This window comes from Apium graveolens, chromosome 9 (genome assembly GCF_009905375.1).
Source record: "Apium graveolens cultivar Ventura chromosome 9, ASM990537v1, whole genome shotgun sequence".
Taxonomy (NCBI): domain Eukaryota; kingdom Viridiplantae; phylum Streptophyta; class Magnoliopsida; order Apiales; family Apiaceae; genus Apium; species Apium graveolens.
This window is the reverse complement of record NC_133655.1, coordinates 171,281,048-171,290,405: the sequence shown is the minus strand read 5'-3', so window position 1 is coordinate 171,290,405 and position 9,358 is coordinate 171,281,048. Positions and strand designations below refer to the sequence as shown.

Here is a 9,358-nt window from a genome sequence, read left to right as displayed (position 1 = left end):
ATTAAGATTGCAACCATTCATTTCATTTGAGACCTTTCAATTTTTGTTTTCCAAAATATTATTTTTATTTATTAGGCAGCTCAATCAACTGGAACATTGGAAATTATAGGAAACAGAAACACGAAACGTAGAATGGGAGGTGTTTGGAGAAGTCACGTCAGCATACCGAGATTTTCCTTTATATATATAATATATATAAATAAATTGATGTTACTAATATTACCTCACAAATTTTATCCGAGATTTTATTTTTATATATTAATACAGGAGAGTATTATAGTAATTACATGAAATTGAATATATTTACAAAAATATTGTTATTATTTTATACCAAAATATATTTGCATCTCACAAAAGTTTCCCAAAGTAATTTTAGGAACATTTTTCTCATATTTAAAAGCCTCATTATATATTTTCATAGTTAATTTGATGAAAATCGCTATTTATTGTGTTTAGTTTTCAATAAGGGCGTGTTTAATTAATGTTTAATGAGTCCAATTAACAAAAATAAAAATCTTAATCACATGCATTGATATTTAGTGAGTATGAAATAAGAACATCGATACTTTTGAATAGATACATCAAACCTTCCCCGACTCTTAAAATTTTATATCACTCATTCCCATTTATCCCAATTTTCATAGGCTCTATTTCGATTCTCAACCACCATCGCAGCCCCTGCTGCTAGTGGCTAGTGCCCTATTTAATAATATTAGTTGCTCGATATTGGTTCTGATTTTTTTTATCAGAATACGTGGGATTCATGTAGGCTGAAATTAATAAGAAGGTTGCAAGGGCATAACATATTTTAATTTAAATCTTATTTGGATAAATGTTCGGATTTTGATATTTGTTATTTACCTTATTTTCAATATTTGTTATTTTTATTAATTTAAATCTTATTTGGATAAATGTTCCTTCATTTACCTTATTTTCAATATTTGTTATTTTTATTATTAACCGGGGCGTTTGGATAAATGTTCGGATGTTGATGATGGGAGGGAGGATATGTGAATGATAATAATCAATATAAATGAGAATGATATATAAATCAAGGGTGTGATTTAACTAGGGCTGTCAAAAAAATTGGAAAAAATTCAATAGTTGTTTAAAAAATTCGCGTTTGTATTTGAGAAAAAAAAATATTATCTGTATTTGTAATAAAACGGATATTATCTGTATCCGAATCCAAAATTAAATACATATATGATATTTATAGTGTGTATATGCATTAATTAATACATTTATACAAATTTTACATGATTGTACACATACTTTATACATATATAAATATATCAATTGAGTTTAATCGTAAAAAAATATTCTAAAATCATCGTCAAAATGGCGGGGTCATCAAAATAATTCAAAAAATCTGATATCTATCTGAAATATCCGCATTCGTATCTGGAAAAAAAATCAAATAATATCCATATCTGAAATAAAATGGATATTATTCATATTCGAATCTGACAATTACAGATGCGAATTATCCGTTTGACAGCCTTAGACCCGCATAGGAATGGGTGTCCTCTTCTTCGTTGCGATGTGCTAAAACGGTCTTTCTTCTCTCCTCGCTCCTTGCTTGATACCACCCTCTTTTTAAAACGTCTCTGAAAACTACTTATATAGAAGCCCAAAAAAACCAGCCGTCTCAGAAGTCCAACAGAATAAGGATTATAAAAAATTAGTATTAAATTTCTCGCCCCTGAGCGGCCGCCCAGCAATCCTGAGCGGGCGCCCAGCATCCTGAGCGGCCGCCCAGCTTTCCTGAGCGGCCGCCCAGCAGGTTACTGGAAAATTCCTCATTCTGCTCCCGATTTCCGCTACATTCTGCTCCTAACTTCCCACATCCAATTCCAAGCACACCCCTAGGCTTATTCCTAATGAAATCTCCCCATAAACGCAAGTTATACCCTGAAATGCACAAACACCAGAAAAACGCATCAAATACACAAAATACTTGATTTCAAGATATCAATTCAAGTCATAATAAGACATTCTAAGTGGTATAAAATGTCATTTATCAGTATACTAAAATTTCTTGATAGGGAATGATCATTCTTCCACCTTCATGAACATCATATCCTGAAAAAGCCAGTCAATGAATGGCTTTTTCCGAAAAAAAGTTCCATAAAATGAAGGTCGTCTTAGATGGTGGTGAGCTGAATATTGCTTAATACAAAGGAAATAAGACACCTTTCATAAGCTTTCTTTTACTTTCTAATTGCACAGACTAATCCAAAAATAAAAAGTAATAATCAATTTTTGCATAATAAGTGTGAGAATGATCTATCAATATGGAATATTTGTCATTTTTAATCCATCAGAAAGGTTCATCTAATGTATCTAGCCGTTATATTTTTTTGATCAACATGTTAATTACAAATACGATAGTATCCTATCTTCAACCTGAAATAGTTACGAATATCGTAGTCGTGATTATTGTTGCCACATAAAGGGGCCAAAACAAAATTAACGGATTTAATGGCTAATTAATAAAATTTTAAATAAAGAACTAAAATTTAAAAATAGCACAATTATTGCTATTTATAAACAACAAAGATATGGATTCACAATCAAGATTATTAGTATAGTAACAAAAAATACACTATGCAACAACAAATATATGGCTTTGCAATCAAGATTAAAATAATAATGAAAAATATAAAGTTTGTAGCAATATATGTTTATAGCTTAATGGTAGATCTTTCTGATATTTTGCTACCTTAACCAACTAAATTTTCTCTTCGATCTTACGTTTTGTAATTGTTCGTATTTTTCTTAATGCAGTAAAAGTAAATTGAAGTAATATAACCCGTAAATCGACGGAGGTTATACCTCTCTGCCCTCTGATAAAGTGTTAACAATTTTTTACACAAAATAATCAGTGAAGATAGTTTGGCATACAAGTTTATATCAATATATACCGAGGAGGTAATATTCTTGTGAAATATATAATATTTTCAGTAGATGGATTGCGGGGAATTATGCGCGTATAACTTGGTAGCATCACATTCTATTGTAACAAATTTAAAAAGGGCGAAACAAGCCAAAAAATACATTGTATATTAGTCTATTGACCTGTGGGAAAAGTAATCGATAGCTTGTATAAGTCAGCGAAATTGCAAATTTCAGCTAGATTGGGTCTTTAAGCAATTTAACCATTTCTCCAACATTTTAATTTTATGTCACTGGAACATCAACTCGAGTCACATGACTACTTGTAAGTTTCTAGAGTACTGAAAATAAAATAAATTTTTAAACTTATATTAAAAAACCTTCATCGCTACGAGCCCGCTTTAAACCTCTAGATAGTAAATTAAAAAAATAAAATGGTAGTACCTTCACATTCTGATGCTTATGCAAGATTGGTTCACCAAAACAATATAAGGTTGTAAATTTTGTGCTTATAGCACAATTATGAGAGCATAACTACATAGCCAGCCCGTGCTATGTAGCATCTCACAAAAGAAAATTTTAAGGGCTATAGTAACTATTTGAGGGTATAATTTAAGATTAAAAATATCTCTAACAGCAGTCTCTTAACTCTCTCTTTAAAAATAATATAAAAAATTAGTTCTTTGTAAGATAATGTAGGTTCATCTCCAATAATAATCTTTAAACTCACTTTTTATATTTTATGTTATAATTAAACGTATATAAGTATATTGATGTTACAAAAGGACAGAATAATAGGGAGAGAGAAAGAAAGCGGAGAGTAAATTGTCAGTTAAGAGTTAGGTAGAGGCTTCTAAACTTTTAAAAAACCTGTAAGAGTCTCTTGGAGTTCAAATTTTAACATCATTATTTATTTTTAAACTTAAATCCCCATATAAAGAGTTTTTTTGAGATGCTCTAACATAGCTAACAATGATACTGTGATAGAAATCTCCATATATTTAAAAAAAGAGTTGATTGCTATAGTCCAGCATATATTTGGTAAAGAATTACCCTTGGCACATGAAAATATCCTTTGATGATTCTAACCAGAACTGCAACTCAAGATTTCAGCAAGTATCAGGTACCTAAAAAAATGCATGTTACTTGGTCCTACTACACAATCACATAGTCAAATTTAAAATTCAAAATTTGAAAGCTATATAAATTTACAATACACAAAAAAGTTATGCAAGATTTACGTTGGAAACCAAATAATTTTTTCTAAAATAAATAACTAATAGACCACATAGAAGCTACGCATGAGGCTCTATTGTGCCCAGGCAAATAAGATTTCATAAACACCCAATTTAATACACTTCAATTGAGAAAAAGCTTGCAAACAAATAAAAAGATTACATGAAAGTCCCTTTTTCTTTTGGCAAATATTATAAGGAAGACAATGACCGTGAAACTTACATTTGATAAGACCAGTGGAGGAAAAAAAGTAACCTTAAATTTTGCCTTGTCAAAACAGCCTGCAAAATGAGTAAATTTGACAATTCTCTACCAGAGGTTTAGGAGTATGTAACCATTTTTGGAGACCAGGGCCCTGTTATATTGATTTGTGCATTAATTCCGAATTTGTAATTACCTCCCCTCTGCCTGCTTAAAGAAAAAAGAAACATTGTGGTCGAATCCTAGAAAAGATGTTACATTGTAATGACCCGTCCTGAACGACGATATGGATTTAAAAAAAACTATTAACCACAAGCTACGCAGGAGACTGTATTGTGCCTAGGAAAATAAGAAGACAAAGGGTGAGATATTTGCCACATATAGGTTTGCTTCATTACCATTATGCGTTATATAATTTTTTCACTATTGAAAGTAAATATTCAAATGATCATATTATGCAAAAGTGTTTTTAGTTTTTTCCGTTAATGAAAGTACACATTCAAATAATGAATTAAACATGCCAGCAACTTGACACACATGCGGTGCTTCCCTGCCATATAGTACAAAAGAGGTTCAGATCAAGTAATCACCGTAAATATAAATCACATCCAAAGCACAAGAATTATAAAATGTTAACAGGCGCTTATATTACTAGATGAACATGAAAATTACAATAATTAAGCATCGTAAATTCAATTAATCTGACTAAAATATTACATACGATGCTGATATCATCGCAAAGCTAGTTCACGTACCTCACAATTTTGACATGAGGGGAATCGGCTCGGAAATAGGCTTTTCCGGAGGAGCAACCGTTGAGGAGGTAATGAAAGCGGATGAAATCGGCGGCAGATTGAAATAAATAGCATGAAGAATTTTGATATATGGTATGACTATATAGGTGTTTATAAATAAGACATTAAAATATTACTTCAAACAAAGGACTTTTAGAGATACCTAACTGAAGTGGGACAATTAAGATTGCAATCATTCATTTCATTTGAGACCTTTCCATTTTTGTTTTCCAAAATATTATTTTTATTTATTAGGCAGCTCAATCAACTGGAACATTGGAAATTATAGGAAACAGAAACACGAAACGTAGAATGGGAGGTGTTTGGAGAAGTCACGTCAGCATACCGAGATTTTCCTTTATATATATAATATATATAAATAAATTGATGTTACTAATATTACCTCACAAATTTTATCCGAGATTTTATTTTTATATATTAATACAGGAGAGTATTATAGTAATTACATGAAATTGAATATATTTACAAAAATATTGTTATTATTTTATACCAAAATATATTTGCATCTCACAAAAGTTTCCCAAAGTAATTTTAGGAACATTTTTCTCATATTTAAAAGCCTCATTATATATTTTCATAGTTAATTTGATGAAAATCGCTATTTATTGTGTTTAGTTTTCAATAAGGGCGTGTTTAATTAATGTTTAATGAGTCCAATTAACAAAAATAAAAATCTTAATCACATGCATTGATATTTAGTGAGTATGAAATAAGAACATCGATACTTTTGAATAGGTACATCAAACCTTCCCCGACTCTTAAAATTTTATATCACTCATTCCCATTTATCCCAATTTTCATAGGCTCTATTTCGATTTTCAACCACCATCGCAGCCCCTGCTGCTAGTGGCTAGTGCCCTATTTAATAATATTAGTTGCTCGATATTGGTTCTGATTTTTTTTATCAGAATACGTGGGATTCATGTAGGCTGAAATTAATAAGGAGGTTGCAAGGGCATAACATATTTTAATTTAAATCTTATTTGGATAAATGTTCGGATTTTGATATTTGTTATTTACCTTATTTTCAATATTTGTTATTTTTATTAATTTAAATCTTATTTGGATAAATGTTCCTTCATTTACCTTATTTTCAATATTTGTTATTTTTATTATTAACCGGGGCGTTTGGATAAATGTTCGGATGTTGATGATGGGAGGGAGGATATGTGAATGATAATAATCAATATAAATGAGAATGATATATAAATCAAGGGTGTGATTTAACTAGGGCTGTCAAAAAAATTGGAAAAAATTCAATAGTTGTTTAAAAAATTCGCGTTTGTATTTGAGAAAAAAAAATATTATCTGTATTTGTAATAAAACGGATATTATCTGTATCCGAATCCAAAATTAAATACATATATGATATTTATAGTCTGTATATGCATTAATTAATACATTTATACAAATTTTACATGATTGTACACATACTTTATACATATATAAATATATCAATTGAGTTTAATCGTAAAAAAATATTCTAAAATCATCGTCAAAATGGCGGGGTCATCAAAATAATTCAAAAAATCTGATATCTATCTGAAATATCCGCATTCGTATCTGGAAAAAAAATCAAATAATATCCATATCCGAAATAAAGTGGATATTATTCATATTCGAATCTGACAATTACAGATGCGAATTATCCGTTTGACAGCCTTAGACCCGCATAGGAATGGGTGTCCGCTTCCCATTCATACACTTTGATAATCCAGACATTAATGCATGATATCAAGGTTTCGATTACCGGACTAATTACTCATGAATCAAACACCCGCAATGTAAAATTTATTTAAAAAAATATCTTAAAATCTATATATCTTAATGACTACTCCTTAATTTACCCATGGGTAAATAAATTTACCCATGACCCAAATCCTATATTATTTCCTATATCCATGGACTATCCAATTAGTTTCAATTGACCCATCTTAATTAATATTTGGCTACTTTTGAATTTCAAAATTAATCTATCTATGGAAAATTAATTTTAAAAAATCAAATCATGCATAATTGTCTCCAGTCTGTTACATCTCTCTCTTTCTCTATCTCCTTCTCTCTCTTCATCACTCTCTCTCGATTGACCGGAGATTTCACCATGGATCACCATTAAATATCAAGCTCATAACTTGATAGTCCGACGATAACAAAATCTCAGAATTCATACTTTCTTGATTTGTAAATTCAGTTAAATTAGATTGAGATATACACGTCAATTACTATTCTTCTCTCAAATTTCAAATCTCATATTCTCATTTTTTTTCTTTTTCTTTTTGCAGGTTACATGCGGATTTTAATTGGGTTTCATTTGTTAATGCAACATAATGAATAAACAGTTTAGTAAATCATATTTCTTCTTTTTTTTTTTTTTATTCGTCTCTTCACTTCTTCCTTTATGTAATTTTAGTATTGTTGTTTGTATTGATTTAATATGTTTGTACTATTATTATTTACCTATATTAATTTTGGTTTAGGCAGAAGATGACGATGGGTAGATTAATTCTATAACGGTGGTTATAGAATCACAAATCAAGGTATGTACACCAACTGTTTGATTTTAAATCTCAAAAATCTCATTTTTTTCTCTATTTGTTTTTGTTTTTCTTCCTCTTCCTGCGATTTAGTACTATATGTTTGTACATATTTTATGCATACCCAATATGTGTTTGTTATATTTTTCAAATCAGTATTTGACAATTTGTGTGTGTTGATTCTCTAAAGATCAATGAAAGTGGATGTCATAAGAGCTATCCTGTAAAGATTGCGGTTATCTCCGACGTTTCAATTTGTAAGATTAATTTTTGTTATCTTTTGTATAATCCTTGTATGAGAAGATTTTGTTTTTATTATCTTTTTTCTCATATTGATTCTCTGTGTTTTGTAATTTTGTAGCTTTGATTCTTAAATTTTATTTTTACTAGATACTATTGATATGTTACAAACTTATTCATTTTTGTTATTTACATTGTATTATTTCTCATTAGTGTTTGAACTCGATTGCAGCAATATTGTTCATGACTGGATTTGGTGAGTTATTGTCGTTCTTTTTAAATGTTGTGTTTGATGTTAATGCCTTAAGTCTCTATTCTTCTCGATATTGTAAAGGTGGTCATGGAACTTTTGTTCTTTTTAAATGTTGTGTTTGATATTTATTATGAGATTCTAAATTTTTCTGATCGAGCATGCATCCTGCAGAACAGGTTTTTCCACCATTTTTTGTAGATGAACACATTAGGCTTTATGTAAGTTTTTGATAAATTGTTACAGGTACTTGCAATATTTAAAGCTTTCGATGAAACTTTTGCAGAGCTGGATACTGTGGGAGAGGGGTAACATTCTTATTATGTAGCTTCTTCGAGACAATCTGACCCTATGGACTTCTGATATGAAAGTATGTATTTGACCAAGATCTATAATATAAATTATGCATAACTTCAGTCTCTGGTGTCAATATACTGATTTATGTTGGTTGTCCAGGATGACGGGGCTGATGAGTTGAAAGATGTAGCACTCAAGCAAGAAGAGAAGCCAACACTGAAGTTCACAGCTTATGAAGAAGAAGTTTGATTCCTTTCCAATCTGATAATTTAATTTTTCATTTATAATATTTTATTTTTAAACCTTAGATGAATATTGATCATTGATCATCAAACCAGTCTATACTTGGTAGTTTCTAAATAATGGTAAGAATTTCTCAGTTTTTTATATGTATTTTGCAGAAAAAAAAATGATGGCAGAAGAAGATTACAGATGAAGAGGTGCTACATAGAATCCCCAGGTTACATAAGAACTTTTCTTGGCAGTTAAAATAGAACTATTTCTAAACTATATTGTATCATGGTCTATTAATTTTTGGTTAGGGGAAATAGTTGAGTTCAATTTATTAAGGTGAGTTAAATCCAAGGTATAACTGCATGATTGGCCTCCAGACTCTCCTTAATCCACCATGTGCCTCTTCAAGAGACTTTACTAACTGATTTAATATTTCTAGCAGGAACTAATGTCAGGATTATGGTTGCTTCTCAAGAAAGGTTGCATGATTGAAGATCAGTTGATAAAGTTGTTGACATAACTTTCTAGAAGGGGTGGCACTCTGGATATATATATATTTTATACTAATTTTTCTCGGATATATGGTGCTAATTAGCAGCTACAAGTTTGATCTTAATGAAGGTTTCTTTTAAATTCTTGACTTTGAATCATTT

General features: G+C 30.1%; 1 long non-coding RNA gene across 1 annotated transcript; it reads right to left on the bottom strand.

The window, feature by feature from the left end:
• Window positions 1-1,251: 1,251 nt before the first annotated feature.
• On the bottom strand, window positions 1,252-5,348 carry LOC141682886 (uncharacterized). The gene is made up of 4 exons (XR_012559986.1): window positions 5,091-5,348; window positions 4,357-4,885; window positions 3,952-4,025; window positions 1,252-1,914 (listed from the first exon to the last, which is right to left on the bottom strand). It is a non-coding gene; the product is annotated as an uncharacterized LOC141682886 (long non-coding RNA).
• Between the last annotated feature and the right edge of the window lie 4,010 nt (window positions 5,349-9,358).